Source organism: Sminthopsis crassicaudata, chromosome 3 (genome assembly GCF_048593235.1).
Source record: "Sminthopsis crassicaudata isolate SCR6 chromosome 3, ASM4859323v1, whole genome shotgun sequence".
Classification (NCBI taxonomy): domain Eukaryota; kingdom Metazoa; phylum Chordata; class Mammalia; order Dasyuromorphia; family Dasyuridae; genus Sminthopsis; species Sminthopsis crassicaudata.
In genome coordinates this window covers 231,574,630-231,602,097 of record NC_133619.1, presented here as the reverse complement: position 1 = coordinate 231,602,097, position 27,468 = coordinate 231,574,630, and the positions used below count along the sequence as shown (strand labels likewise).

The following is a 27,468-nucleotide window of genomic DNA, read 5'->3' as shown; positions in this document are numbered from 1 at the left end:
TGTAATGCAGTTTAAATGGAGTTTTGATTGCAAAGAGGCAAGGTACTATGGCATAAAGATATGGTAATTTCAGAATGTGCAGGACCTTATAGTCCAGAAATAGAATCTGAATGTGACTTGATTGAAGATTTTTCACCAAGAATGATATTTATATCTATATCTGTATCGTATATACCAGATTAGTCTGATAGAGGCAGATCAAAATGAAGGAAAAACTCAAGCAAAGTCTATGTATTATATATCAGATTAATGGCAATGGAGATTTCAGAAATAAAGAGGATGTGTATGAAAGATACTGCACTGATGGGATTGACAGATATTGGTAAGAAGATACAAAAGGAGAGGGAGAAGAAAGAGTTGAAGATAACTCCAATGAGATCAGTGAAGTGATAGTTTCCCAGGCAGAAAGAGAGAAGTTGGATGAGGATCTGATTTAATATAAATAAATTTGATAGATATAGATATATATTTAATAAAGATAACCAAGTTAAGCTTGATTTTTAGACATTTTCAGTGTGAAGTGTAAAAAAATAGAGATATGTGAACAACAGCTGATTTTATTGGTCTGATGGTCAGAGGAGATCAAGAAAAATTATATTGCTTTCAAAATCATTTTCAGATATCACAACTGAAGCCTTGAAAGTAAATGAAATAGGGCCAGCAATGTGCTGCAGTAGATAGAGGCTGGCCCTGGAATCAAAGAACCTCAGTTCAAATCTGGTCTCAGACACATATTCAATATGTAATCCTGAGGAAGTCATTTATTAATCCTGTTTGCTTCAGTTTCTCCATCTGTAAAATGAACTGGAGAAAGAAATCCCAAACTACTCCAATATATTTGCCAAGAAAACCTCAAAGGGGATCATGAAGAGTTGGACACAACTGAAAAGAAACAACAAAAAGGTAGCAACTATGTTTTATATTTCTCTCAGTCTCCCACAGTATTTAGTATAGAGCCTCACATTTATTAGGCACTCATTCATTTGATAGTTGACTATAGAAAAATATACTTATAATTACATAAATTCAAGAAATGTATGCCTCTCAATTCCAAACAATGCTCAATATTTGTGTTTTATAAGTAATCTGAATAATTTTAATAATGTTTTCACCAGGGCCAAACATGCCAATCTTCTGAAAAGGGAAAAGGATTGAAATTTAAAGAAAACAAAACATGTTTGAACAAAAACTGTTATTGTGATAAATTATTTTTTAAAAAAATTAAATTAAATTTGGGGGAAATACAGATGATAGAGAGACAGAGAGATAAACAAAAAAAAAAAAATTGTAAATAAACATCAAAATGTCTTCCTACCTAAAGCCTCACCCTTGAGAGAATTGAGGGGATTAGAATAGCAAGTAGCAGAGGAAACTGACTGAACTGCATTGATTCTATTTTGTCACTCAATTCAGGAACTAGCTTAGTTCTTTTTCCATTCAATTATGTGTCTAGTCTAATTTCTAATCTGTGAGAAAACTATATTCAATCATGGAAATTGTGAGAAAAAAAAATTATTGCTTGAACTTAGTACTGTGTGTTTGGGAAACGGTTTGAAGACCCTTAACTAAGAACCTAATGCTGACCTAAAATCCAGTGAGACCTGAGTTTTCTTAGAACTGACTGTCATAAGCACTTTATATGTTTTCTCTGAAAACTAGCCCCATACTGTTTGATCAGTTACTGTTTCCACATTCCCTTGATTGTTTACAGATACCTGCAGGAGCATCTCTTTTTCTAAATTCAAAGAATTATGTCTATTTCCATTCCCCTTATAATTCTGAAAGTTCCTGATAACTTAATGTTGCATTGTTTTCTTTTAATTAATTGACCCTATTATTTTATTGTTTTTAATATGTAAAATTTTTTATCCTCCTGTACTGGGGGTCCAGGCTTAAGCTGAAGAGGTATAGTCCCAGTTCTTTGGGCAATTGTTATGCATGCCTTTTTTATGGTAATAGGTTTCTTGATTTTGAAATAGTCCTGCATTCCTGATATAAATCCCATTTGGTCATAGTGTATAAACTGCTGATAAACTGCTGTAATCTCTGCTAATATTTTATTTAAAATTTAAGCAAAAAGGTTCATAAAGAATTTGGTCTGTAATTTTCTTTCTCTGTGTTGGCTCTTCCTAGTTTAGGTATCAGTAACATATTTGGGACATATAAAGAATTTGTCAAGACTCCTTCTTTACCTATTTTTCCAAACAGTTTATATAGTATTGGAATTAAATGTTCTTTAAATGCTTGGTAGAATTCACTTATAAACATATCAGGCCCTGAAGATTTTTTCTTAGGGAATTCATTAGCAGCTTGTTCAATTTCTTTTTCTAAAATAGGACTATTTAAGTAATTTATTTCCTCTTCTGTTAATGTGGGAAATATTTTTGTAAAAATTCATCCATTTCGATTAGATTGTCAGATTTGATGCCCTACAGTTGGGCAAAATAGCTTCTAATTATTGCATTAATTTCTTTTTCATGGGTGGTAAGTAAACTTTTTTTTTTTTTTCATTTTTGATGCTGGTGATTCCTTCCTTTTTCCATTCAAAAGTTTATCTATTTTGTTAGCTTCTTCATAAAACCAACTCTTAGTTTTATTTATTAGTTCAATAGTTTTCTTAGCTTCTATTTTATTAATCTCTCCTTTGAGTTTCAGAATTTCTAATTTGGTATTCAAATAGTGGTTTTTAATTAGTTCTTTTACTAGTTTTTTTAGTTGCATGCCCAAATCATTAATCTCCTCTTTTTCTATTTTATTCATGTAGATATTTAGAAATATAAAATTTCCCTTAAGAACTAATTTGGTTTTGGTATGTTGTCTCATTATTGTTGTTTTCTTAGATGAAATTAGGGATTGTTTCTGTGATTTTTTGTTTGACCCATTCATTCTTTTGAATTAAATTATTTCATTTCCAATTGGTTTTTAGTCTTTCCCTGGCCTTTTATTGAATAAAATTTTTATTGCATCATGGTCTAAAAAGGAAGCATTTATTCTGTTTGCCTTTCTGCATTTGATTGTGAGGCTTTTATTCCCTAATTAATGTCAATTTTTGTAGATGTAGGTGTATGTAGGTGTAGGTGTCATGTACTGCTGAAGAAAAGATATATTACTTTCTGTCCCTGTTCAGTTTTCTCTAGAGATTTATCATATTTAGGTTTTTTAGTATTATATCAACCTCCCTAGTTTTTTTCTTGTTTATTTTGTGGTTAGATTTGCTGATTCTGAGGGAGGAAAGTTTAGGTCTCCCACTAATTTAATTTTGCTGTCTATTTCTTTCTGTAACTAATGTAAAATCTTCTCTAGGAATTTGTATACTCTACCACTTGGTGCACATACATTTTATATTGGTATTATTTAATTGTTTGTGGTATCCTGTAACAAGATGTATTTTTCTTCTCTTTTAATTAGATCTATTTTTACTTTTGCTTTATCTGAAATCAGAATTGCTATCCTTGCATTTTTTTATTTTAACTGAAGCATAAGAAATTCTTTTTTTCAGCCTTTTATCTTTATTCTACATGTATCTCTCTGTAGCAAATGTGTTTCTTGTAAACAACATATTGTAGGAGTCTGCAATGTTCCCTTCTATCTGCCCCAGTAACATATACACTTCTCAAGAGTTACAAACATATATTTTTTTCCAATCCAGGAATATAAACTGTTTAATCTTTGAATAACATATCTATATCTATATCTATCTATCCCTCTCTCTATATAAATCTATATCTATATCTATATCTATACATCCCCTATGCACTTTCATATGTTTTTCTTGAGTCCTGTGTTTGAAGATTAAATTTTCTGTTAAGTTCTGATTTTTTTCAGTAGAAATGATTAAAAGTTTCTTACTTGGGGCAGCTAGGTGGTGCAGTGGATAGAGCACCAGCCTTGAATTCAGGAGGACCCAAGTTCAAATCTGGTCTCAGACACTTAACACTTCCTAGCTGGGTGACCCTGGGCAAGTCACTTAACCCCAGACTCCAAAAAAAAAAAAAAAAAAAAAAAAGTTTCTTACTTCATTGAAAATCCATTACCTCCACGGAAAGATGATGCTCAGTCTTGCTGGATAGTTAATTCTTGGTTGTAACTATGGATCCTTTGTCTTCTGGAATATGGTATTCAAGGTCATGCAAAACTTTATTATAGAAGCTGTCATATCTTGTGTAATACTGACTGTTGCTCCTTAATATCCTAATTGTTTTTTTTTTTTTGTTTGTTTGTTTTTTTTTCTGACAGCTTGCAGTATTTTTTCCTTAAGATTATAGTTCTGGAGAATGTTCCTTGGGGTTTTTCCTTTTCCTTTTGGGATATTTTTCTGAAGATGATTGGTGGGTTCTTTCAATGATTATTTCCCTTTTGTTTCTAGAATGTCAGGGCAGTTTTCTTTGATGATCTCTTGAAGAATGCATCTGTTTTTTTGTTTTTTTGTTTGTTTGTTTATTCTTTTTAGTTTGTTTGATTGATTCTTGATTCTTGTTTGACTTGATGTCTCATGGAGTCATTAACTTTTCATTTGCTCCATTCTAATTTTCAGTGTGCAATTTTCTTCAGTTAACTTTTGTATCTTTCTTTCCATTTAATTACTTCTAATTTTGAAGATGTTGTTTTCTTGAGTGAGAGTCTTTTTGGTTCTTTTTTGTTTGTTTGTTTGTTTTTTTGCATTTGGCCAATTGTATTTTTTAAGGAATTGCCTTCCTTTTCCAAGCTGTTGACTCTCTCTTGCATATCTCTCATTTCTTTTCTCATTTTTTTTCTTCTACCTCTCTTATTTTCCTTTTATGTCTTTTATGAGCACTTCCAAAAATCCTCTTTGGGCTTTGAGAACAATTCATATCAATCTTTGAGACTTGCTCTGTGGGCATTTTATCCTTGTCTGAGTTGTTATTTTGGTCTTCCCTGTCATCATAGTAGATTTTCTGTTTTATGTTCATTTTCTTTCCTTTTCTTTTGTTATTTCCTCTTTTGTAACTTTTATGGTTGAGCTCTTGCTCTTGCCACAAAAGGGTCACTATCCCAAGTTTCTTGTAGAACTCTGAGCTTACGCTTTGGAAACAGGGTACCCTTGTGTTTTCAAGGGGCAGTTTTATCTACTTTTTTCCTAGAAACAGCTTGGTTTCCCAGAATTTGCCTTCTGATGTGGGACTGTATTCTGCTTCACTGATCTGCTCTTCACCTGAGCCAGGACCAAGAATCTCAAATGCTGATCTCCTATGATTAAGAGCCTTTTTATTTTTATTTTTAAATATGGGGCTCTCATAATAAATAAATATGTCTCTCATACTGTGGGAGGGCCGGACTATAGTAAAAACAAAAGCTCACACTCGGTCTCCATCCCTCAGTTTGAGAACCCCTGATTAAGACCCTTTTACTGGCTTTCCAAGATACTGTCTGAGCTGAGCTGACTACCCTTTTTACCCCAGTGAGACTGATCTTTTTTTAAGTCTTTCCAATCTATCTTGAGCTGAAGAGTGTTTTCATTTCATCAGACTCTGTTCAGAGATTTGATTTTATGTGGTTCTCAAGGGAAACTTGAGCTCAAGCAGCTTCCTGATTTTACTCTGCCATTTTTGGTTCTATCCCCTACCCTTTATTTATTCCTTAAGTAATTCATATGCTCACAAGCTATAATATTTGTTTCTTCAGTCATTTCATCCTCTCCTACCATATTTTAACAATGTATCCCACCATACATCTACCAAAGTAATTTTTCTAAATTACTATTGATTGACTATGTCACTCCTCAAAAAACTTTGTTGTTTTTTTGTTATCTTAAACCAAATATAAATTTCTCTGTTTGGCATTTAAAATCCTTCACAGCCTGACCCCAACCTGACTTTCCATATTTATCATCCATTACTCTCCTTGCCTCACTTTATGGTCCAGTCAAAAGACCTTTTTCTCCTCTGTAAAGTCACATTTGAGTATTTCTTTACTTCTGCCTCTTAGGAATTCTCAATTCCTGTTTAGTTCTGATTTAGAAATGATTAAAAGTTTCTTCATTGAAAATCCATTACCTCCATGGAAAGATGATTCTCAGTCTTGCTGAGTAGTTGGTTGTAACTTGGTTGTAACTACTGGTCTTTTGCCTTCTGGAATATGGTATTCAAGGCCATGCAAACTTTATTGTAGAAACTGTCATATCCTGTGTAATACTGACTGTTGCTCCTTAATATCCTAATTGCTTTTGTCTGGCAACTTGCAGTATTTTTTCCTTGAAATTATAGTTCCGGAGTTTTGCAACAATGTTGAACATTATCAACATGAAACTTTTCCTTCTAACTTCATTGATTATAGTTATTTTTCAGTCATTTCAATCATGTTCAATTCTTTGTGGCTCCTTTTTGTTTTTTGGCAAGGATAAGGGAGTATTTTGCCATTTCCCTCTCTGAATCACACAGGGTTAAGTTACTTACCCAAGGTCACAAAGCTATTAAGTTTTAACCTCAAATTTGAACTCAGGAAGGTGAATCTTTCTGACTCTAAACCCAATGTTCTATCTACCGCACTATCTATCTTCCCTGTTTACTGGCTCGTGCTTTCTCCAAATAAAATTATTTTGCATTTATTCTATATGTATTTTGTTCAAAAGTTGGCTGTGCTTATTGTCCCCAAATAGAATGTAAATTCTTTGAGTTTTATTTTTTGTTATGTATCATATAAAATTAACAGAATAATTGCAGAGAATAGGCGTTTAATAAAGTCTTACTGGTTGATTGGTTCATAGACAGAAAGCCTGATTGACTAAAAGACAGAAATAATTAAATAAATGTTTATGTGTGTGTTATGTGCATGTGTATATACATATGTAGAAAGAAAAAGAAAAAGCATATGATTCTATATATGCAACATATGATATAAAATACTACTAGCAAATTTTAAAAGTTTTAGTTATACAGAAATACAAAAATGTCAATTCTCATATGAATCTTCTTTACAAGACAATACAATAAAATGCTATTATACCAATGAGCTTATCAATCATCACAGATTATCAAGAGGTCAAACAAAAGGTAAATTACAATAAGGTGAATATGAAGCAAAAATACACATCCTCACATTATAGACAGAAAACAAACAAAACTTAAATTAAGAAATACTTTCTGGAATTTTCTGGATTAATAGCATTTGATTATATTAATCCAACTCTTGATTATCCATAAGAAGTATGATAAGCAATGATATGAATAATGCAAAATTTATTTATCACCATTCTGACAAAAGGCTTTTATTGCCTATGTTGAGTCACAAACAAATTTGCTAGACTGTCAGTTCCATGAGGACAAAGATCCTATGAACTTTGATTCTTCCTACATACATAACAGAGTGTTTTAGGTACCATAAGCACTTAATAAATGTCTGTAAAATATAATTGAATATATTCAAATGTTTCAATTTAAATGTTTCTTGATGACACTGTTTAATGGCTCTCTCTTCTACTGGCAAGTATCTGTCTGGGACTACTATTTTATGAGGTAGATAGGTCAACCTTATCAAACAATCAGTTAATTAATATTTATTAATTGCCTACCATGTACTTAATTCACTTTTAGTTCCATTCTTCCCTCTCAATAATGTTCTATGTCTTTCTTACCTGCTCTACCCTCTTGTTTTATTTCCTTTTTCTTCCTTTTCCTTCTTTTCTCTTCCCTGCCCTCTCTGACTCTTCCCCACCACTTACTAGTACTCTTTTATGTATTGTCGTCTCCTATGAGAATACTTCTAAAATATAACTATTTTTTTTTTGCAAGTGTTGCATTCCCAGCACTTAGAATAGTGTCTGACACATAGTAAATCCCTTAATAAATGCCTTATCTATCCTATGTGTATGTCTTTAGTATCTTCCTAACTTGGCAGCTTTTGAAAGGATCATACACAACATGGTTTAGAGCTGAAAGGACCTTTGGAAGACATCAAATCCAACGCTTACATTTTACAAAAGGCACAGAGAAATTAAGTGACTTGCTCAGAGTAATATTAGGAAACATCTGATTATTACTCTGTAAGAAATGACCAGCAGGATGAATACAGAGAAGCTTGGAGAGACTTAAATGAACTGATGCTGAGTGAAACAAGCAGAACCAAAAGATCACTATACACTTCAACAACAATGCTGTATGAAGAGGTATTCTGATTGAAGTGGAAATCTTCAACATAAAGAAGATCTAATTCACTTCCAGTTGATCAATGATGGACAGAAACAGCTATACCCAAAGAAGGAACACTGGGAATTAAATGTAAACTGTTTGCACTATTGTCTTTCTCCCAGGTTACTTATACCTTCCGAATCCAATTCTTACTGTGCAACAAGAAATTTGGTTTTACACGCATATATTGTATCTGGGTTATACTGTAACACATTTAATACGTATGGGATTGCCTGTCATCCAGGGGAGGGAGTAGAAGGTGGGAGAGGAAAATTTGGAAAAATGAATACAAGGGATAATGTTGTAAAAAAAAAAAAAATTACTCATGTATATGTACTCTCAAAAAAATTATAATTATAAAATTAATTTTAAAAAAGGAGACATCTGAAACAATCCTGATTTCAAGTCTCATGGATTTTATACAGTTAAGCATAGGCCCTATAATGTAAGAATTTTAAAATTTCATTTTACATATGTTTATATATACTTAAATAAGAGTATCTCTGGGCTGGTCATTCACAACACACAAAAAAAATATCAAAATAGAAACTATAAAGACCTAATTCTCCAACTATTCTACATTTCTCATCCATAAATGGTCTGCATTTTTGTTGCTATTCATTCATTTCAGTCATGCCCAACTCTTTACAACATCAAATACTAAAATGAAATTGAAAGTAAAATTCTAAATAGAAAAACAAATGAAAAATAAAAACATTCATGAGAATGAGAAAAACTGTAGTAAAGAACTAAGTAAGTCAGAACTCAGGTCTGTAGTACTAGGAGTGCTGGTCTAAGGCAGCACCATAATTATTGGTTTCTTTTCCTTGTCAAGGGAGTTGGAGAGGTTATTAAGGGGAATCAGAGTGGGGAGATCCAGTTCTTTTTCTTCTGATTCAATCTCATTTCCAAGTGTGGTGATGCCTTATGCTATTCTTGACTGGCAAAATCAGTAGGTTTTCCTCAGTTACAATTCAAACAAGAGTTAAAGCTGGGATGGAAAGTTCTTCAAAGAAGGAAAGCTCCAGAGAAATTCTGAAAAGTTGAAGCAGCTACAATGTTAACAAAAATATGACTTAGCTCTGTTGAAAGAAGGTTTTAGAACCCCACTGAATCTTCCAGTTCCATCTTAATAATTCCAGTTCCTGTTATCCAGGTCTTTCTTGGCAAATTTCATCAACCTGAAAGCCTTCTGGTTTGATCTAGTTTTGTAGAGTTCTCTGCAGGGTTCCCAGAGGGGCCATACTATGAAGTTGATCCACCAGGTTTTTCTGTGGCTCACACAAACACTGCAGTACTTATTTGATTTCCCAATGCTTTTCAATGCCTTTCTGTAACATTGCTGACAAATATAATCTCTATTTAAAGGCCTACAATAATGGTTAGCCCAGGGTATAGAACATTCAATTCTCAATTTTGGGGAATTCTTAACATTAAGCTTAATTTTGTGGTAATTCTGCAATTACTCCTATTTTTAGGTAGCCAAGCAGAATCTGACAAATTCCTTTTTCAGAAAAGAGATTCCCCCATTCTGTAAAAGGAAACAGAGATAATCTAGTCCAATTGGTAGATGAACAGTCAAAAGTCACTAACAAGCATTTATTAAGTCCTGTAATTAATATGTGCCAAGTATATTACTAAGTGGTAGGAATACAAAAACAGGCAAAAATAGCCTCTGCCTTCAAGGAGTTCACATTCTAATGTGGGAGATGACATGCAAACAATTCTGGACAAAGATAGATACATGGTAATCTCTGAGGGAAAGCACTAAGATTAAAAAGAACTAGGAAAGATTTCTTGCCAAACACTGGATTTTTGCTAAAACTTAAAGGAAGCCAAGAGGCTGAGATGAAGAAAGAGGTCCAGTAATGGGAGACTGCTAGTGAAAATGCACAGAATGCACTCACATATTCTCTTCAATATCTCTAATACATTCAATTCCTGCTTGAGGATTTACATTAATTCCTCCCAAAGCAGCCCATTCCAGCATTGGTTCACTCTAATTGTAAGGGAATGTTTCTTTCTACTGAACCAAAGCCAGCTTCCCTGCAGTTTCCATACACTGCTCCTGGCTTTGCCCTAGGGCCCAAGGAGAGCAAGCCTAATCCTTCTTCCACTTGACAGCCCTTCAATTATATAACAAGAAAACCTTTCAGAAATTTGACAATCCAATCATGTACCCCTCCCCCAAGTCTTTTGCAGGCCCAGATCTCTAGTTCATTGGTTTTTGGTTAATCTCTAGGGAAGAATTTTTGGTCTTTTAACCAGAACCGAAGTCTTATGATTTTCCAACTAAAGGACTAGTTAGGGGTGGGGAAGGGGAAGCATCAAATTCAAGACTTTTTGGGTCCATGTGCTTTGGCAAAGCTATTAAGTGGGATTTTGGGATCTTTGTCAAGTGTTTCAGCTTCTCTTAACTTTCCCATGGCCCCCTGGTCACCTGACTTGGGATATTATCTAGTTTATCACTAAACTGAACCTCTCCTAAAATAGTGTCTCTAAGTGCTCCAGAGATTTGGTATAAAGGTTGAAGCACATAGCAATACTATCTCCTTCTTCATCCTGAACTCTATGGCAACTTTAGATGGTATAAGTGCTTGTAAGCCCACTGTGTCACACTATGTTGACTTATTACAGTCCACTAAAAAGTCCAAAATGTAGAAAATATTTGTATATAAAATATTTTCAATTACAAAGCTTTTCATATTGTGTTTTGAACACTTAGTCATTAATAAATGTATATTTAAACAATGGATAAATTGACTGGTTCTGCCATTTACTATCTCAGTAATTATGAGAAATCAATCAACAAATATTTATTAAATATCTAATATGTGCCAGACACTGAGAATTCAAAGACAAAACTGAAATCGAATTTGATCTCAAGAAACTTATCTTCTAGGCCAATGAAATGATATGTGCATATCTAAGTTTGAGTGTATGTATATATGTGTATATGTATGTATGTATGTATGTATGAATATGTGTGTACATATTATAAATAAAGAAGAAAAATCTCCAATGAGAAGAGGAGACTGATTGAGAAGAAGGATTGGTCAGCAGAACATGCTGCCTAAGCTGAGACTTATAGTAAATTATGAATTCTAAAAAATAGACAGAAGGAATAAGCGCATTCCAGAGATGAAGGACAGATAATACAAAGACATAGAGTTAGGAGCAACAAAAAGGCCAGATTAATCTGACTACTGTGACTGAAGGGTAATGATATTTAAGAGCAGTAGAAGGGTAAATGGGGCCAGATTGTAAAAGGTTTTAAAGGCTAAAATGAGTTTGTATTTTATCTTGGAGATAAAAGAGAACACTGTAATTTATTTAGTAGAAGAGTAATCTGTCCAGAATTATGCTTTAGGAAAATCTTTCTGGACAACTATGTAGCAAAGTAGATAGAGTAGAAGGCCTGGAAACAGGAAGACCTAAATTAAACTAAGGTCTAAAAGGTACTTGTGTGACTCTTGGTAAATCACTTTGCCTCAGTTTTCTCATTTTTCACATGAACTGGAGAAGGCAATAGCCACTATATTTGCCAAGAAAGTCTAAAAACAGGTAACAATGAGTTTGATACAACTAAAATTATTAAACAGCAACAACAAAGCCATTTTGAAAACTGTATAGAAGAAGACTTGAAAAGGGGAAATTATCTGGGAAAGGGAGACTAATAATGACTTAATAGTCAAATTAGTAATTTAAAAGGGACTTCTGAACTATGTTATTGACTTAATGAGTAGAAAAGAGGGATAGACATGAGTTGTTATAGAAACAGAAATGTTATGGAAATAATACAGAAAGATCTAACAACTAATTGGAAATATAGGGAAAATTAGGATAAATCAGTGAATGATCAATTATTAAACAAGCCTTTATTAGGTAATTCCTATGATTCATACAAATATAAATAGCAAAACAATCTATTTTATTGAAAAGGATAGAAATGAGAAAGAATTAGGCAGCTAAGAGGATCGTAGAATTCTACAGAGAAATGATATATGTCAGAAGATAGTTTGGTTTATGGGAAAACAATAATGATCATTTGGATATGCAGAACTTGAGAAGATTTTTAAGATATCAAATTTAAAACACAATAGGCAACTATAGTCCTCTATGGAGCCACAGTTGAGGAGAGAGATTTGGGCCATATACACAGAAATAGGGAACATCAACATAGACATGAAAATTAAATCTATGTGAGGAGGAAAACTAAGAAGGAGTAAAGTCTCAAAAACCTAGGGAGGAAAGAATATCCACAGATATATATATGTAAAATATATATATTTTATAAGATATATATATATATATATATATGTAAAATGATTTCAACAACTTAAATGGAGAGAGCAATTCTGAAAAAAAAAATCAGAAATCATTGCTTCAAAATTATAAAGCATTGCTTTAAGGAAGAGCTATAATACCTAACCCATCCCTTTACAGAGATAGGATTACACAATTGTATATTTCCTATCTTGTCAATTTTTTTTTTTTTATTTACTGATCAATTATGCTGATTTTTCCTCTTATTTGACTTTGTCCTTAAAAATCTATTATATTGGATACCTTCTGAGAAGGGGAAAAGGAAAAAGAATTGGGGGAGATTATGGTGATATTGATGAGGTAATAGGGAACCTCAAAATGATGAGGTAACTTGAACCAAATCATGATGTAAATACCTAATAAGGAGGTATATACCTCAATAGGATTAAGTGAGGTCTAGTGACAGGATTCGGGGTAGAGGGAGTCACATGGAGCTCCCCTGCAACCCCCTTAGGATTCGGAGCAAGGATACAAAGTTAAATCAGGTCTAGTGGCAGCGAGAGTCCCCTGTAAATGAATTTACTGGCCAAAAACCTCCAGGTAATTTGAATAACTCTGATCAGCTGCTCTGGATGACAGCAAAGGAAAAGGAGAGAGTAGGGTGCTTCCCAAAGTCTTTGTCCAGTAGAAAGTACTGGTGTAAATTGGGAAAATAATTATCTGATCATGAAGTCAATAACTCTAAGCCACCATAAGTCTATTAGGAGTTGGGGAAAGAAAAATGTTTTTAAGGTACAAAGAAATGGGTCCAATAGCTTTCCTGAGGATCCCTGATAAATAAGGTCTAGGCCTTTGGGAACTAATATATAAATAAGGCAATAAGACTAGCAGAATCACCTGAGTCTAGAAGTGTTATATTTCTGAACTATAAAATATATCCAAAGTATTATTCCCATATAAATCAATTTTTATAATTTTTGTACCTGGAAGAGGAAAGGTGTGATGTGTGGGAGACAGAGAAGATGAGAACTGTACTGAAAACAATATATGATAAGGAAATGTAAAAGGAAGCAATTCAGAGGGGGTTGCAGATACTTGTAAAAACCACCAAAATACAGGGCTATGGTTCTGGCAACATCTATGTGGAGGAATAAACCAAAAATATACTTTTATAATCCTACCCAGGACAATATTACAATTCAATGAGACTATGCAGGTTGTTTGGAGAAAAATAGCTCAATGGTGGGTATTAACTTTATATGAGTGCCGAACCAAGCCCTGTTTCCATTATCTTGAAAACAAAATTATTATATTTTAAAGCCTGAGAGTCTTATGACTGTAAGGGAAGTTAGTGATTACTCTTGAGAATGTGTCAGATAACTGAAATTCTGGACAAGCCAGGAAAATGATAATGTCAGGAGCGCACTTCTAACTCGAGTTATATTTACGAGCCAAAAATACTATTAAATAATGATTTATTATCATGGAAGGCCTTAAAAATGACAAAAAGAACAACACTTCTTAATAGTGATTACTTTGGACTAATATGAATTAACTTGCCCAGTCCCAGATTTTTTTTGTCCAGATTTTTTTCGCTTCAATAATTATATCTGATTTTATTCAAATAATATTTATAACTATTACAAAGCAACAAAAGTCAACAAGCACTTATTTTGTGTTTACCCTGTGCCAGGTACAGTGCTAAAAGGTGGGAACACAAAGAAAGAAAAAATGGTTCTTCTCCTCAATTATCTTTCTATACGAACTCCTTTAAATATATAATAAAAATGGATAATGCATCAAAAGATATATAATAAAAAGAATGTTTCTAAGATAATGGTATTTCAGTTATAGCTTATTGAAACAAATAAAGTCGAATCTGTAGTTCAAATAATGAAACATCTGGGTTAAATCAAGGAAGTGCTCTGCCCCTTAATAGTGCTATGACCAAATTTCTCAGTCTCTCAGAGCTTCAATTTCCTTACCTATAAAGATGATGATTTAAATTAAATGATCTGTAAGGTCTCTTCCAGCTCTAAAAATCTTTAAACCTAAGGTTTTTATAAATAAAAACAATTACAATAATTTACATATATGTAGTTTGTTAAAGTACTGACCTCAAAACAACTTTGTGAAGGAGATATAGTTAGTGAAAGTGAGGGAGCAATTTAATTAACATTTAAAAATGATTAATCTACTTGAAAATGTCAATATGATAATCTTTACATAACATTTCTAATGGAATCCCACCAAATTTATCAGTGCATACATACCCATGGAGAGATCAGGTGCTGAAGATAAGGATAATTTATTCCAAACTAGGATAATGTTTCAAATAAGTCTCTCCACACAATTTCATCTTTGCAATTGAAGATTGCAGAGCTGATATAGATGTGCACAGCCATTCCAACTCTCCAAGAATTGAGGGTCAAGGACATATACCTAGGGCAAAGTATAAAAGAATATTAATCATAGTAGATAAGAATGAAAATTCCTTTGACATACCTTTGAAAATTTCAACTTATAGTATATTGCAGCTTATTCTCTCTGGTATGTTTAAACACAATTTCCTCCTACATATCATATTAGGAAATTTATCTTATCTATAATAAAATATTCTTAAAAATACAAATCTCTACTTTACCCCTAGTACTAAGCTTTTCAGCTGACTTTGAATCATCTCTTATAAAGATTTAAGTTAGAATATTCAGTCAAATTAGTGAGCATGGAATGAGTCAGATAAAATAACTTTTAAAATGTTTCTTGTTCTAGGTGAGTGTTTTAATTTTTTAAAAAATTTAGTGTTTTATGTTTTTTTCTCCTGATTAAGTTTGTAGATAAACTTAGGTGTGAGATGTTTTCATTTGTAAACTCATTTAAATTTTTCTTTTAGATGTTTGAGAATAGCTTAGGGGATAATGAGATGGGATAGTGTATATAACTAGGATAGTTTAGGTGACAAATTCCAGGTACATGAAAGTAGGCTGTTTTGTGAATTTGTTTGAATCTAAATTGGGAACAAACTTCTGCATGCATGTAATGATAAAGATGACATAACATTCTAAGGTCTTTACAGACATCTCACCTGAGCATCATATCATCCCTATGAAGTGAGTATTAATGGTATTGTTATCTCCATTTTTATTTTCAAATGGGAGTAGAAGGAAAGAACAAAAAGCTATGATCCTCTCAGTGCAACTCCCAGTGTGAAAATTCCCTGAATAAAGGCAAATCATCAATTCCTCTATAATTAACAGATGAGTTCCCTGGAGGCACTGAAAAGTTACTTTTGCCATACCTAGTTTACAGACTTAGTGCATTAGAAAAATTAACTGATTTGCTCAATGTCAGAAATAACATTTGCATCTAGGTAGTGTACATCACTGCTTATGTACACTTTTTTTTTTTTTTTTTGGTGACAAAAATATAAATTGTGCAGTTAAGATCCAGACTTGATAAACTGATTGCCAGTGGCCACATGGCAAATTTTTTTCTTTTTTCTTCTTCCATAAATTGTCAGTGTACAAATACTACCTTTTTTTGTGCTCATTTAGGAATATTGTGGATACTTAATAATTAATTATAGATTCACAGATAAATGTTTATAGTCTTTCCCCCAGAGCTATGTTGGGGTTGGAATGGGAGTGGAAAAAGCTGTTCCAAATTACAACTAGAACTGATTTACAAATTTTGCCAGTGAAAGAATGTGGCAAGTGTTTGTCTCTAATTTGCTCACATCATCTCATTCCACACATTGTAAGGGAGAAGGGAATACTTTTATAACTTTTATATTTTATACCTTTTATATACTTTTATATCTCCCCTACAGTTTTACTATTCTTCCAACTACTTTTACTTTATCAAGGTCTCCAATAAATAGAAAAGACTAAATAACAAATCTCATGCCCTAAACTTTTAATATTTATATTTTAAGACTTCATATATTTCCAAAATTAACCAACTTTGAAAGAAATTTAAGTAAATAATTCCATCTACTTTTACATCCTTAAACTCTGGAATGGTAAAATCTGATCAACATTGACATGGAGTGCTAAATATATGGGCAATGATTCTCAAAATTTAGTCTAACCTCCTCAAGGCAGATTTATACTTATATTGACATTTTTTTTTTAAATAGAGAAATAAACATTTCTTTTGATATTCTAAATTTGTAATGATTTTTCTCACAATATTCATATTGGAACAATAGATCAAATGATTTTCCATATTATCCCCCCTTTTTGTTAATTTTACATTTTACTAGGGTTGTTCAACTTATAGAACAAAAGTTGTTCCATTACTATTTAAAAAAATAAATAAAATTATTTAATTGTTGTTTTAACTGTTAAGAAAACACAACTGAATAAAAGTTCCTGATATAATTTTTTAAATTCAGGGAAGAGAACTGGAGAAAAAGAGAAGAGAATGAATTCTCAGGCAGGGAGGATTCAAATACTAATTTTAAAAAACATATTAAAAGAGTATCATTTCCCAAAACCAATCAAACTTAACATCCACATGACAAGAAATTAGTTTCTTAAGAGGTACCATAAGTTTTGCATTTTTAATACAAACAATTATTAACAATAGAAAAAGCATAGCAAATTGTTATTTAACCAACGCTATTTAATAGATTAATAAACTAAAAGAAATAATTAAAAAAAATAAAACTACAAAAAAAGAAACTGATCTAGAATTGACTACCTTTGAAGATGAAATTGAGATGTATGCTATGTTGAAATCTTTTGCCTAAACAAAAATCATTACATCCAAAATAAGAGAAGACATAAATTCAGAAGAAAATATTTTCATTAAATATCTCTTATACTATAATTAATTACTTAGTATTTTAAAATTTGGCAATATCTGCTTCAAATTATGATGAGATAGAGAAATAGAATAACATTGTTTATAAGACCCTCCAATCAAATCAGCATATGCCTAAATATGATATTTGCTATTATTGTGGAGACCCATAGCACATCAAAAGGAGAGATTTCCTGTCAATGATATTGTTTTTTAGATGCTCCTGTTTGCAGAATGACATTTGCATCAATCCCCAGAATATTTCAGAACCTTCTAGAACAGAGCAATAATCATTCAAAGTGGTTTAGTTTACTTACTCAAATAGGAAAGATGAAATAGATGAAAATTTAAAGTCATGATTTAGATTTCAACATGAATTTTAGATGGACACCCTTTAGGGCTTAGATATGTCTGGAATCCAGCCACAGTGCAGCTGGACAATGAACTCAGCCCAGGGTTGAAAAGAAAAGCAAATTGGATTACTTTCAGCAAATCACAATGTATATTTACCAAGCTTCCTGTTAAAGCAAAATACCTTGTTTTTCAATACTAACATTTAACCAGTGTTGCTTTAGGACAGAGAATTGTGGAATAATTGGCTCCAAAGAAACTAAAAATGATCCTCAAAGAGCAGACAATAGAGAGTTCATGTGGTAAATAGAAACAGGCTACAATAATGAACCAATAATGAACTTCAAAGAACAAAAGTAAAGGAAATCATGAAAATATTGTACTATATAGTTAAATGATGTATATATATATATATATATATATATATATATATATATATATATATATATATATATATATATATATAAATTATCTTATAAGAGAATTTGAGAGACACACACCCAAACAGAAAGAGAGAGACTGACAAACAGAAAGAGACAGGGATAGAAAAAGATTGATTTAATTATAAGTCAAATGGATAGGCAAGTTATCCTTTGTATACAGAGAAGAGAAAAAAAAGTAATACATCATCTTTAATGCCGTCTCACAGGCCTCTTTCTGGATCTTGCACTATTTATTAGTACCTTTAATAATCTTTATCACTACCTTTAATAATAGATCAGAGAGGGCAGGCATTTAGGATGCTAGACCACACTAAATAAAATTAAAATATCAAAAAATTCCTGATTTCAACCAATTATAGAATAGTGAATAGAATATTTGCACTTAAAAAGAACTAAATTTAATCCCATCTCAGACATTTAATAGCTGTATGACTTTAAATAATTCACTCAACTTCTTCCTTAGTTTCCTCAATTGAAAAATGAGATGTTTGGATTCCAAGTTGGTGTTACAACTTCAAAATACTATGATTTTGTGGTCAAAATAACTAAGAAATATAGAACTCAGTGAAACAGAGTTGGAGAGATCATATAAGAGAAATTAAGAAAAGCTTTGTGAATTGTCGGAGACTTCCGGCCAAGATGGCGGCGTGGAGGCAGACAGCTGCTTGAGCTCCTCGTTTTCTCTCAGAACTTACTTCATGACAAGCCTCTGACTTAATGCTTGACCCAGAAAGAAATCCACAAATTATCACCAAGAGAAGACATCCTTGAAAGTCGCCAGAAAAGGTCTGTGTTTGTTCGGGGGAGGGTCAATCAGACTGGGCGCAGACTGAGGGCAGACAGCCAGAGCAAGACAGGCAGCTCACACAGCTCAGACCTGAGGGGGAGGGGTGTGATCTCTGCAGTTTCTGCGAAAGGGCTTTTGCCCCAGTGTGGATGCTCCGTCTTGGCAGCAAGCCAGGAGCAGCAGAGAGGGTGTAAACACCGGAGGTGAAGATTAAAACCCCAGAAAGCCAGAGTCTCTCAGAGCCCGGCCACCCCCAACCCCCACCTGGACTGACTGGGTGCGTTCTCAGAGCCTCAGAGCGCAGACTCAGTACAGTCATTGCTGTTCTGTTAGTGGCTCTCTGCTGCCCTACCCCCAGTCTGTAGAGGAAGCCCATTAATACCATCCAACCCCATCCCCCCGCAAAACAGACCAATTGTTTCTCTTGTCAGTTTGTTTTCTTTGATTCCTACTCTGACAAAATGAACAAAAAATTCAAAAGGGCTCTAACCATTGACAGCTTCTGTGTGGAGAGGGAGCAGACTTCAAATGCTGAGGAGACTAGGAACAGAATGTCCCCAGATGTATCCCCTGGGAGGGATATAAGCTGCTCCTCAATACAAAAGAACCTCATAGAGGAAATCAAAAAGGCTCTCACAAGAGAGCTGGAAGAGAAATGGGAAAAGGAAAGGGAAGCTTGGCAAGAGAGCCTGGAGAAGTCATCCCATGCATTCAAAGACAGAATGGATAAAGAAATCAAATCATTGAGAAACAAGATTAGTGAGCTGGAAAAGGTAAACAACTCCAAGGAAAACAGGATTAGTGAGCTGGAAAAGGTAAACAACTCCAAGGAAAACAGGATTAGAGAGCTGGAAAAAGAAATCAGCTCTCTAAAAAATAAAATGGATAAAATGGAAAAAAATTCCATAGAAGATAAAAACTCAATTGGACAATTACAAAGAGATATAAAAAAAGTGAGTGAAGAAAATACATCATTGAAAATTAGACTGGAACAAGTAGAAATGAATGACTCAAGGAGAAACCAAGAGGGAGTCAAGCAAAACCAGAGAAATGAAACAATTGAAAAGACTGTCAAGTACCTTACCAGAAAGACAACAGACCTGGAAAACAGATCCAGGAGAGACAATTTGAGAATAATCGGACTCCCTGAAAAATGGGAGGAAAAAAAGAGCCTGGACACTATTTTCAAGGAAATTATCAAAGAGAACGGCCCAGACATCCTGGAAACAGAGGGTAAAATAGACATTGAGAAAATTCATCGATCACCTACTGAAAGGGACCCTAAAATCAAAACGCCAAGAAATATAGTGGCCAAGTTCAAGAACCATCGGACAAAGGAAAAGATATTGGAAGCTGCTAGAAAAAAACAATTCAGATATGGAGGATCCACAATAAGGATAACACAGGATCTAGCAGCGTCCACATTAAAAGAACGAAGGGCCTGGAACATGATATTCCGAAAGGCTAAGGAACTTGGTATGCAGCCAAGAATAACTTACCCAGCAAGAATGAGCATCATTTTCCAGGGAAGAAGATGGACATTTAACGAAATAAATGAATTCCATCTATTTTTGATGAAAAAACCAGACCTACATAAGAGGTTTGATCTTCAAATACAGAACTCAAGAGACTTCTAAAAAAGGTAAAAAGAAATCTTGAGAACTATACTTCTGTCAAAAAAATATGTAAAGAACATATGTACAATTTGTCTTAGAAAATAGAGGTGGAAAGGAGATTATATCATAAAAAAGTATAAAGTGGTGGTACTACATCTCATGAAGAGGCAAAGGTAACCTATTATATCTGAGAGAAAGAAAGGAGGGAGATGAACATAGCGTGTATCAATAGACATATTCGATTTATGGTGAAACTTCTTCCACTTCATTGAAAAGTGAAAGGGAAGGAGTAAGCTAAGGGAAAGGGAATACAGTAATTTGGAGGAAAAGGGGTAAAATAAGGGGAGGATCTTTAAGGTGGGGGAGGGATCCTAAAAAGGGAGGGCTGTGAAAAGCAAGTGGTGTTTACCAGTTTAATACTGGATAGGAGGGTAAAAGGGAAGGAAAGGGGAAAAGCATAAGCAGGGGTTAATAGGATGGCAAGCAATATAGAATTAGTCCTTCTAACCATAAATGTGAATGGGGCAAACTGCCTCATAAAGAGGAAGCAGTTAGCAGACTGGATTAAAAGTCAGAATCCTACTATATGTTGTTTACAGGAAACACACCTGAAACAGGATGAGACATTCAAACTAAAAGTAAAAGGGTGGAGCAGAATCTATTATCCTTCAGGCAAAACCAAAAAAGCAGGAGTAGCCATCCTCATCTCAGATCAAGCAAAAACAAAAATTGATCTAATTAAAAGAGATAAGGAAGGGCATTATATCCTGCTAAAGGGAAGCATCAATAGTGAAGCAGTATCAATATTAAACATGTATGCACCAAGTGGTGCAGCATCTAAATTCTTAAAAGAGAAATTAAGAGAGCTGCAAGAGGAAATAGATAGCAAAACTATAATAGTGGGAGATCTCAACCTTGCACTATCAGAATTAGATAAATCAAACCACAAAATAAATAAGAAAGAAGTCAAAGAGGTAAATAGAATACTAGAAAAGTTTGATATGATAGATCTTTGGCGAAAGCTAAATGGAGACAGAAAGGAATATACTTTCTTCTCAGCAGTTCATGGAACCTATACAAAAATTGATCATATACTAGGGCATAAAAACCTCAAAATCAAATGCAGTAAGGCAGAAATAGTAAATGCATCCTTTTCAGACCATAATGCAATCAAAATAACATTTAATAAAAAGCCAGGGGAAAATAGACCAAAAAATAATTGGAAACTAAATAATCTTATACTAAAGAATGATTGGGTAAAACAGCAAATCATAGACATAATTAATAACTTCACCCAAGAAAATGACAATAATGAGACATCATACCAAAATGTGTGGGATACAGCCAAAGCAGTAATTAGGGGAAGTTTTATATCTCTACAGGCCTACCTGCATAAAATAGAGAAAGAGAGGGCCAACGAATTGGGCTTACAACTCAAATTGCTAGAAAAGGAACAAATTAAAAACCCCCAGACAAACAGAAAACTTGAAATTCAAAAAATAAAAGGTGAGATTAATAAAATTGAAAGTAAAAAAACTATTGAATTAATTAATAAAACTAAGAGTTGGTTTTATGAAAAAACCAACAAAATAGACAAACCCTTAGTAAACCTGATTAAAAAAAGGAAAGAGAAAAAGCAAATTGATAGTCTTGAAAATGAAAAGGGTGAACTCACCACTAATGAAGAGGAAATTAGAACAATAGTTAGGAGCTACTTTGCTCAACTTTATGCCGATAAATTCGATAACTTAAATGAAATGGAAGAATACCTTCAAAAATATAGCTTGCCCAGATTAACAGAGGAAGAAGTAAGTAGTCTAAATAGTCCCATCTCAGAAAAAGAAATAGACCAAGCTATTAACCAACTTCCTAAGAAAAAGTCCCCAGGACCAGATGGATTTACAGGTGAATTCTACCAAACATTTAAAGAACAACTAACTCCAATGCTATGTAAACTATTTGAAAAAATAGGGATTGAAGGAGTCCTACCAAATTCCTTCTATGACACAGACATGGTACTGATACCTAAACCAGGTAGATCGAAAACTGAGAAAGAAAACTATAGACCAATTTCCTTAATGAATATTGATGCTAAAATCTTAAATAAGATATTAGCAAATAGACTTCAGAAAATCATCCCCAGGATAATACACTATGACCAAGTGGGATTTATACCAGGAATGCAGGGCTGGTTTAATATTAGGAAAACTATTAGTATAATTGACCATATTAATAATCAAATTAATAAAAACCATATGATCATCTCAATAGATGCAGAAAAGGCATTTGATAAAATCCAACATCCATTCCTACTAAAAACGCTTGAGAGTATAGGAATAAATGGACTATTCCTTAAAATAATAAGGAGCATATATTTAAAACCTTCAGTAAACATCATATGTAATGGTGATAAACTAGAACCTTTTCCTGTAAGATCAGGAGTGAAACAAGGTTGCCCACTATCACCATTACTATTCAATATAGTACTAGAAACTCTAGCCTTGGCAATAAGAGCGGAGAAAGAGATCCAAGGAATTAGAGTAGGAAATGAAGAAATCAAATTGTCACTTTTCGCAGATGACATGATGGTATACTTAGAGAACCCCAAAGACTCTGCTAAAAAGCTATTAGAAATAATTCAGAATTTTAGCAAAGTCGCAGGATACAAAATAAATCCACATAAATCCTCAGGATTTTTATACATTACCAACACAATCCAACAGCAAGAGATACAAAGAGAAATTCCATTCAAAATAACAGTCGATAGTATCAAATATTTGGGAATATATCTACCAAAGGAGAGTCAGGAATTATATGAGCAAAATTACAAAACACTTGCCACAAAAATAAAGTCAGATTTAAATAATTGGAAAGACATTCAATGTTCTTGGATAGGCCGAGCGAATATAATAAAGATGACAATACTCCCCAAACTAATCTATTTATTTAGTGCTATACCAATCAGACTCCCAAAAAACTATTTTAATGACCTAGAAAAAATAACAACAAAATTCATATGGAAGAATAAAAGGTCGAGAATTGCAAGGGAACTAATGAAAAAAAAGTCAGAGGAAGGTGGTCTAAGTGTACCTGATTTAAAGCTATATTATAAAGCAACAGTCACCAAAACCATTTGGTATTGGCTAAGAAATAGACTAGTTGATCAGTGGCATAGGTTAGGTTCACAGGACAAGATAGTGAATAAAAATAGCAATCTAATCTTTGACAAACCCAAAGATCCCAAATTTTGGGATAAGAATTCATTATTTGACAAAAACTGCTGGGAAAACTGGAAATTAGTATGGCAGAAACTAGGCATGGACCCACATTTAACACCACATACTAAGATTAGATCAAAATGGGTCCAAGATTTAGGCATAAAGAACGAAATCATAAATAAATTGGAGGAACATGGGATGGTTTACCTCTCAGACTTGTGGAGGAGGAAGGAGTTTGTGTCCAAGGGAGAACTAGAGACCATTATTGATCACAAAATAGAACATTTTGATTACACCAAATTAAAAAGTTTCTGCACAAACAAAACTAATGCAAACAAGATTAGAAGGGAAGTAACAAATTGGGAAAAAATTTTTATAGTTAAAGGTTCTGATAAAGGCCTCATCTCCAAAATATACAGAGAATTGACTTTAATTTATAAGAAATCAAGCCATTCTCCAATTGATAAATGGTCAAAGGATATGAACAGACAATTTTCAGATGATGAAATTAAAACTATTTCCACTCATATGAAAGAGTGTTCCAAATCACTATTGATCAGAGAAATGCAAATTAAGACAACTCTGAGGTATCATTACACACCTGTCAGATTGGCTAAGATGACAGGAACAAATAACGATGAATGTTGGAGGGGCTGTGGGAAAACTGGGACACTGATGCATTGCTGGTGGAGTTGTGAAAGAATCCAACCATTCTGGAGAGCAATCTGGAATTATGCCCTAAAAGTTATCAAAATGTGCATACCCTTTGACCCAGCCATACTACTACTGGGCTTATACCCCAAGGAACTACTAGAGAAGGGAAAGGGTCCTGTATGTGCCAAAATGTTTGTGGCAGCCCTTTTCATAGTGGCTAGAAGTTGGAAGATGAATGGATGTCCATCAATTGGAGAATGGTTGGGTAAACTGTAGTATATGAATGTTATGGAATATTATTGTTCTATAAGAAATGACCAACAGGAGAAATACAGAGAGGCTTGGAGAGACTTACATCAATTGATGCTGAGTGAAACGAGCAGAACCAGAAGATCATTATACACTTCAACAATGATACTGTACGAGGATGTATGCTGATGGAAGTGGATTTCTTCAACATAGAGAAGAGCTAATCCAATTCCAATTGATTAATGATGGACAGAACCAGCTACATCCAGAAAAGGAACACTGGGAAATGAATGTAAACTGTTATTTTTACCTTCTGAATCCAATTCTTCCTGTGCAACAAAAAAAATTCGGTTCTACACACACATATTGTATCTAAATTATACTGTAATATATTTAACATATATAAGACTGCTTGCCATCTGGGGGAGGGGGTTGGGGGAGGAAGGGAAAAAATCTGAATAGAAGTAAGTGCAAGGGATAATGTTGTAAAAAATTACCCATGCATATGTACTGTCAAAAAATGTTATAATTATAAAATAAAATAAAAAATTAAAAAAAAAAAAATTAAAAAAAAAAAAAAAAAAAAAAAAAAAGCTTTGTGACCCCATGGGCGGTAGCACACTGATTCTGTCCATAAGACTTTCTTGGCAAAGATACTAGAATAATTTTGCCATTTCCCTCTCTAATGGATTGAGGTATACATAGTTAAGTGACTTGTCCGAGTCACACAGCTAGTGTCTGAGACCAATTTAAACTTAGGTCTTCCTGATTCCAGACCCAGATCAAGAATAAGGTAGGACTTTGAAAAATATGTCAGGAAAAAAGTTTCAAAAGAAATAAATAATAGAAGTCCAAGGTTTATAGACTGTACAAAAGCCTCAAGTTCTTAAAACAGGAATAGCTATGCCTAGCTATGGTATTTGCTGTTATGGTGGCGATTTATAGCACAGTCAAAAGGAGAGATTTCCTGCATATGGTGTTGTCCTTCAGATACTCCTGTTTGCAAAATGACATTTGTATCAATCCCCAGAGTATTTCAGAACCTTCTAGAATAAATCAACAATCATTAAAATGACTTAGTTTATTTATTCAAACAGGAAAGATGAAATAGATGAACAAAATTTAAAGCCGAGATTTAGATCTCAACAAGCATTTTAGATGGACACCCTTTAGGGCTTATTCAACAGTATGTATATCTGGAATCCAGCCACAATGCAGCTGGACAATGAAAGAGAATTGTGAGGTGTAGTACATGGCAAGCACCAAATAACAGACAGAGATAGGTGGTGGCACATAGAGATAGAGTATCAAGTCTGGAATCAGGAAGTTCCTAGCTCAAATCTAGCTAGGGACATTTACTAGTTGTATGATCCTAAGTATGTCAATTAATTTATGTCTTAATTTCCTCAATTGCAAAATCAGGGCAATAATATCACCTTTGTCTCAGGATTCTTATAAGAATCAAATGAGATAAAATTTGTAAAATCCACTCAGCACAATCCCTGGCATACAGTAGAATGCATATTCTCATTCTCTCCAATATCCATAAAAATGGCATTGATTATATCCTAACAGGCCAGAAAATAAATTGATATCTTTGTGGAAGCCATTTTAAATCTCCTCTCTTTGAATTATCAGACCACTGATTTATTAGAGCACAGATTAAAATCAATACTGAAGTAGGGGGGAAAAAAGAAAAAAAATGAGAAGATACAGTACTCTAATGAAGCAACTCTCTTTAATGCTGATCTTTTTGATGTTGCAGTTGCTAATCTCTACCAAGTAGTACTTTGTCATCTCCCCATAGAATGGAGATGAACCGAGTTTATGGAGCCTAGTCCAATAAAGTGTAATCTCTGAGAGGTTCTGCCATGTTGTAGAGTTATGACTTACATTCCAAGGAACAAACAGAATCTACTTTCTAAACTCACCCAACTCATCCCCAGCTAAGTAGAGAAAGACTTTTCACCAGAATGCTGGTAAATTCAGCCATGTCAACTCACAAAATGGTCTTTATTCCTACATATTTGCTGAATGATTCTTTAGTGATGAGGGCAGAGTGGCAGGAAAAAAAAAGAGGAAAACAATCATAAAGTCTGAAAATTATAACTATAAAGTTTAAAACATTAACCTAACTACTGGTACTAGATGTCATTATCTAATGACCAATAAGTTAAAAACAAACAAACAAAAAAAAAAAAAAACAGAGAATTACCTGAATTATATCAATATGGATATCCATATTAGAATTGAAACTAGAAAAAAAAAGAAAAGATTTAGAAAAAAAAAAAGGATGATTCACAGGTTTTCCTTGAAGAAGCTTATCAAGAATTTGTTAGAGATGATTTCATGTTTTTGTCAAAGGCAAAAAAGAAATGTAATTCCATGGAACATATGGTCATCTTATAATACAGTACTTACCACAAACAGAATTGCAGCTTATATATCACTATTTCAGGGTAAAAAGAATACATTTGAGGAACACAGTAATATAGTTCAAATTAAATTAAAATTTACTTTCATATTCACTGGTTTCAATTTTAAGATAAGAATGAGAATAGTGAAGCAAAGTAAATAACATGGAACAATATAGGAGAAAGGCCAAAGTCTTGTCGACTACCTAGAAGCCACCTGTCAATACACATCATGAATAATTCCTTTGTGAAAAGAGTTGATAGGCATTGAACTTGAAGAGCAGCCAGTGACATCACACACACACACACACACACACACACACACACACACACACACACACACAAATTGATTATATTTTAAGAGACAGTAAATTGACTTATAGAGTCATTCCTGAAATAAATGTATATACATAGTAGTTAGGCTGTCCTTTTTAAAGATAAAATTTGTATAAAGATAAAAGAATTTTAAAATGGGAAAAAGATAAGGGGTGTAATTAATAATATCATCCCAAAGAACTTA

The 27,468-nt window shown here is 33.3% G+C and overlaps 1 protein-coding gene across 2 annotated transcripts in view; it reads right to left on the bottom strand.

Annotated features, from left to right (window-relative positions):
- The window catches only part of NLGN4X (neuroligin 4 X-linked), a 454,011-nt gene that overhangs the window by 396,450 nt on the left and 30,093 nt on the right, over positions 1-27,468 (bottom strand). For both annotated transcript variants that reach the window (XM_074300200.1, XM_074300201.1), the window contains exon 2: positions 14,684-14,852. The gene's annotated coding sequence lies outside the window, so the exon portion shown is untranslated. The remainder of the gene's footprint in view (positions 1-14,683; positions 14,853-27,468) is intronic.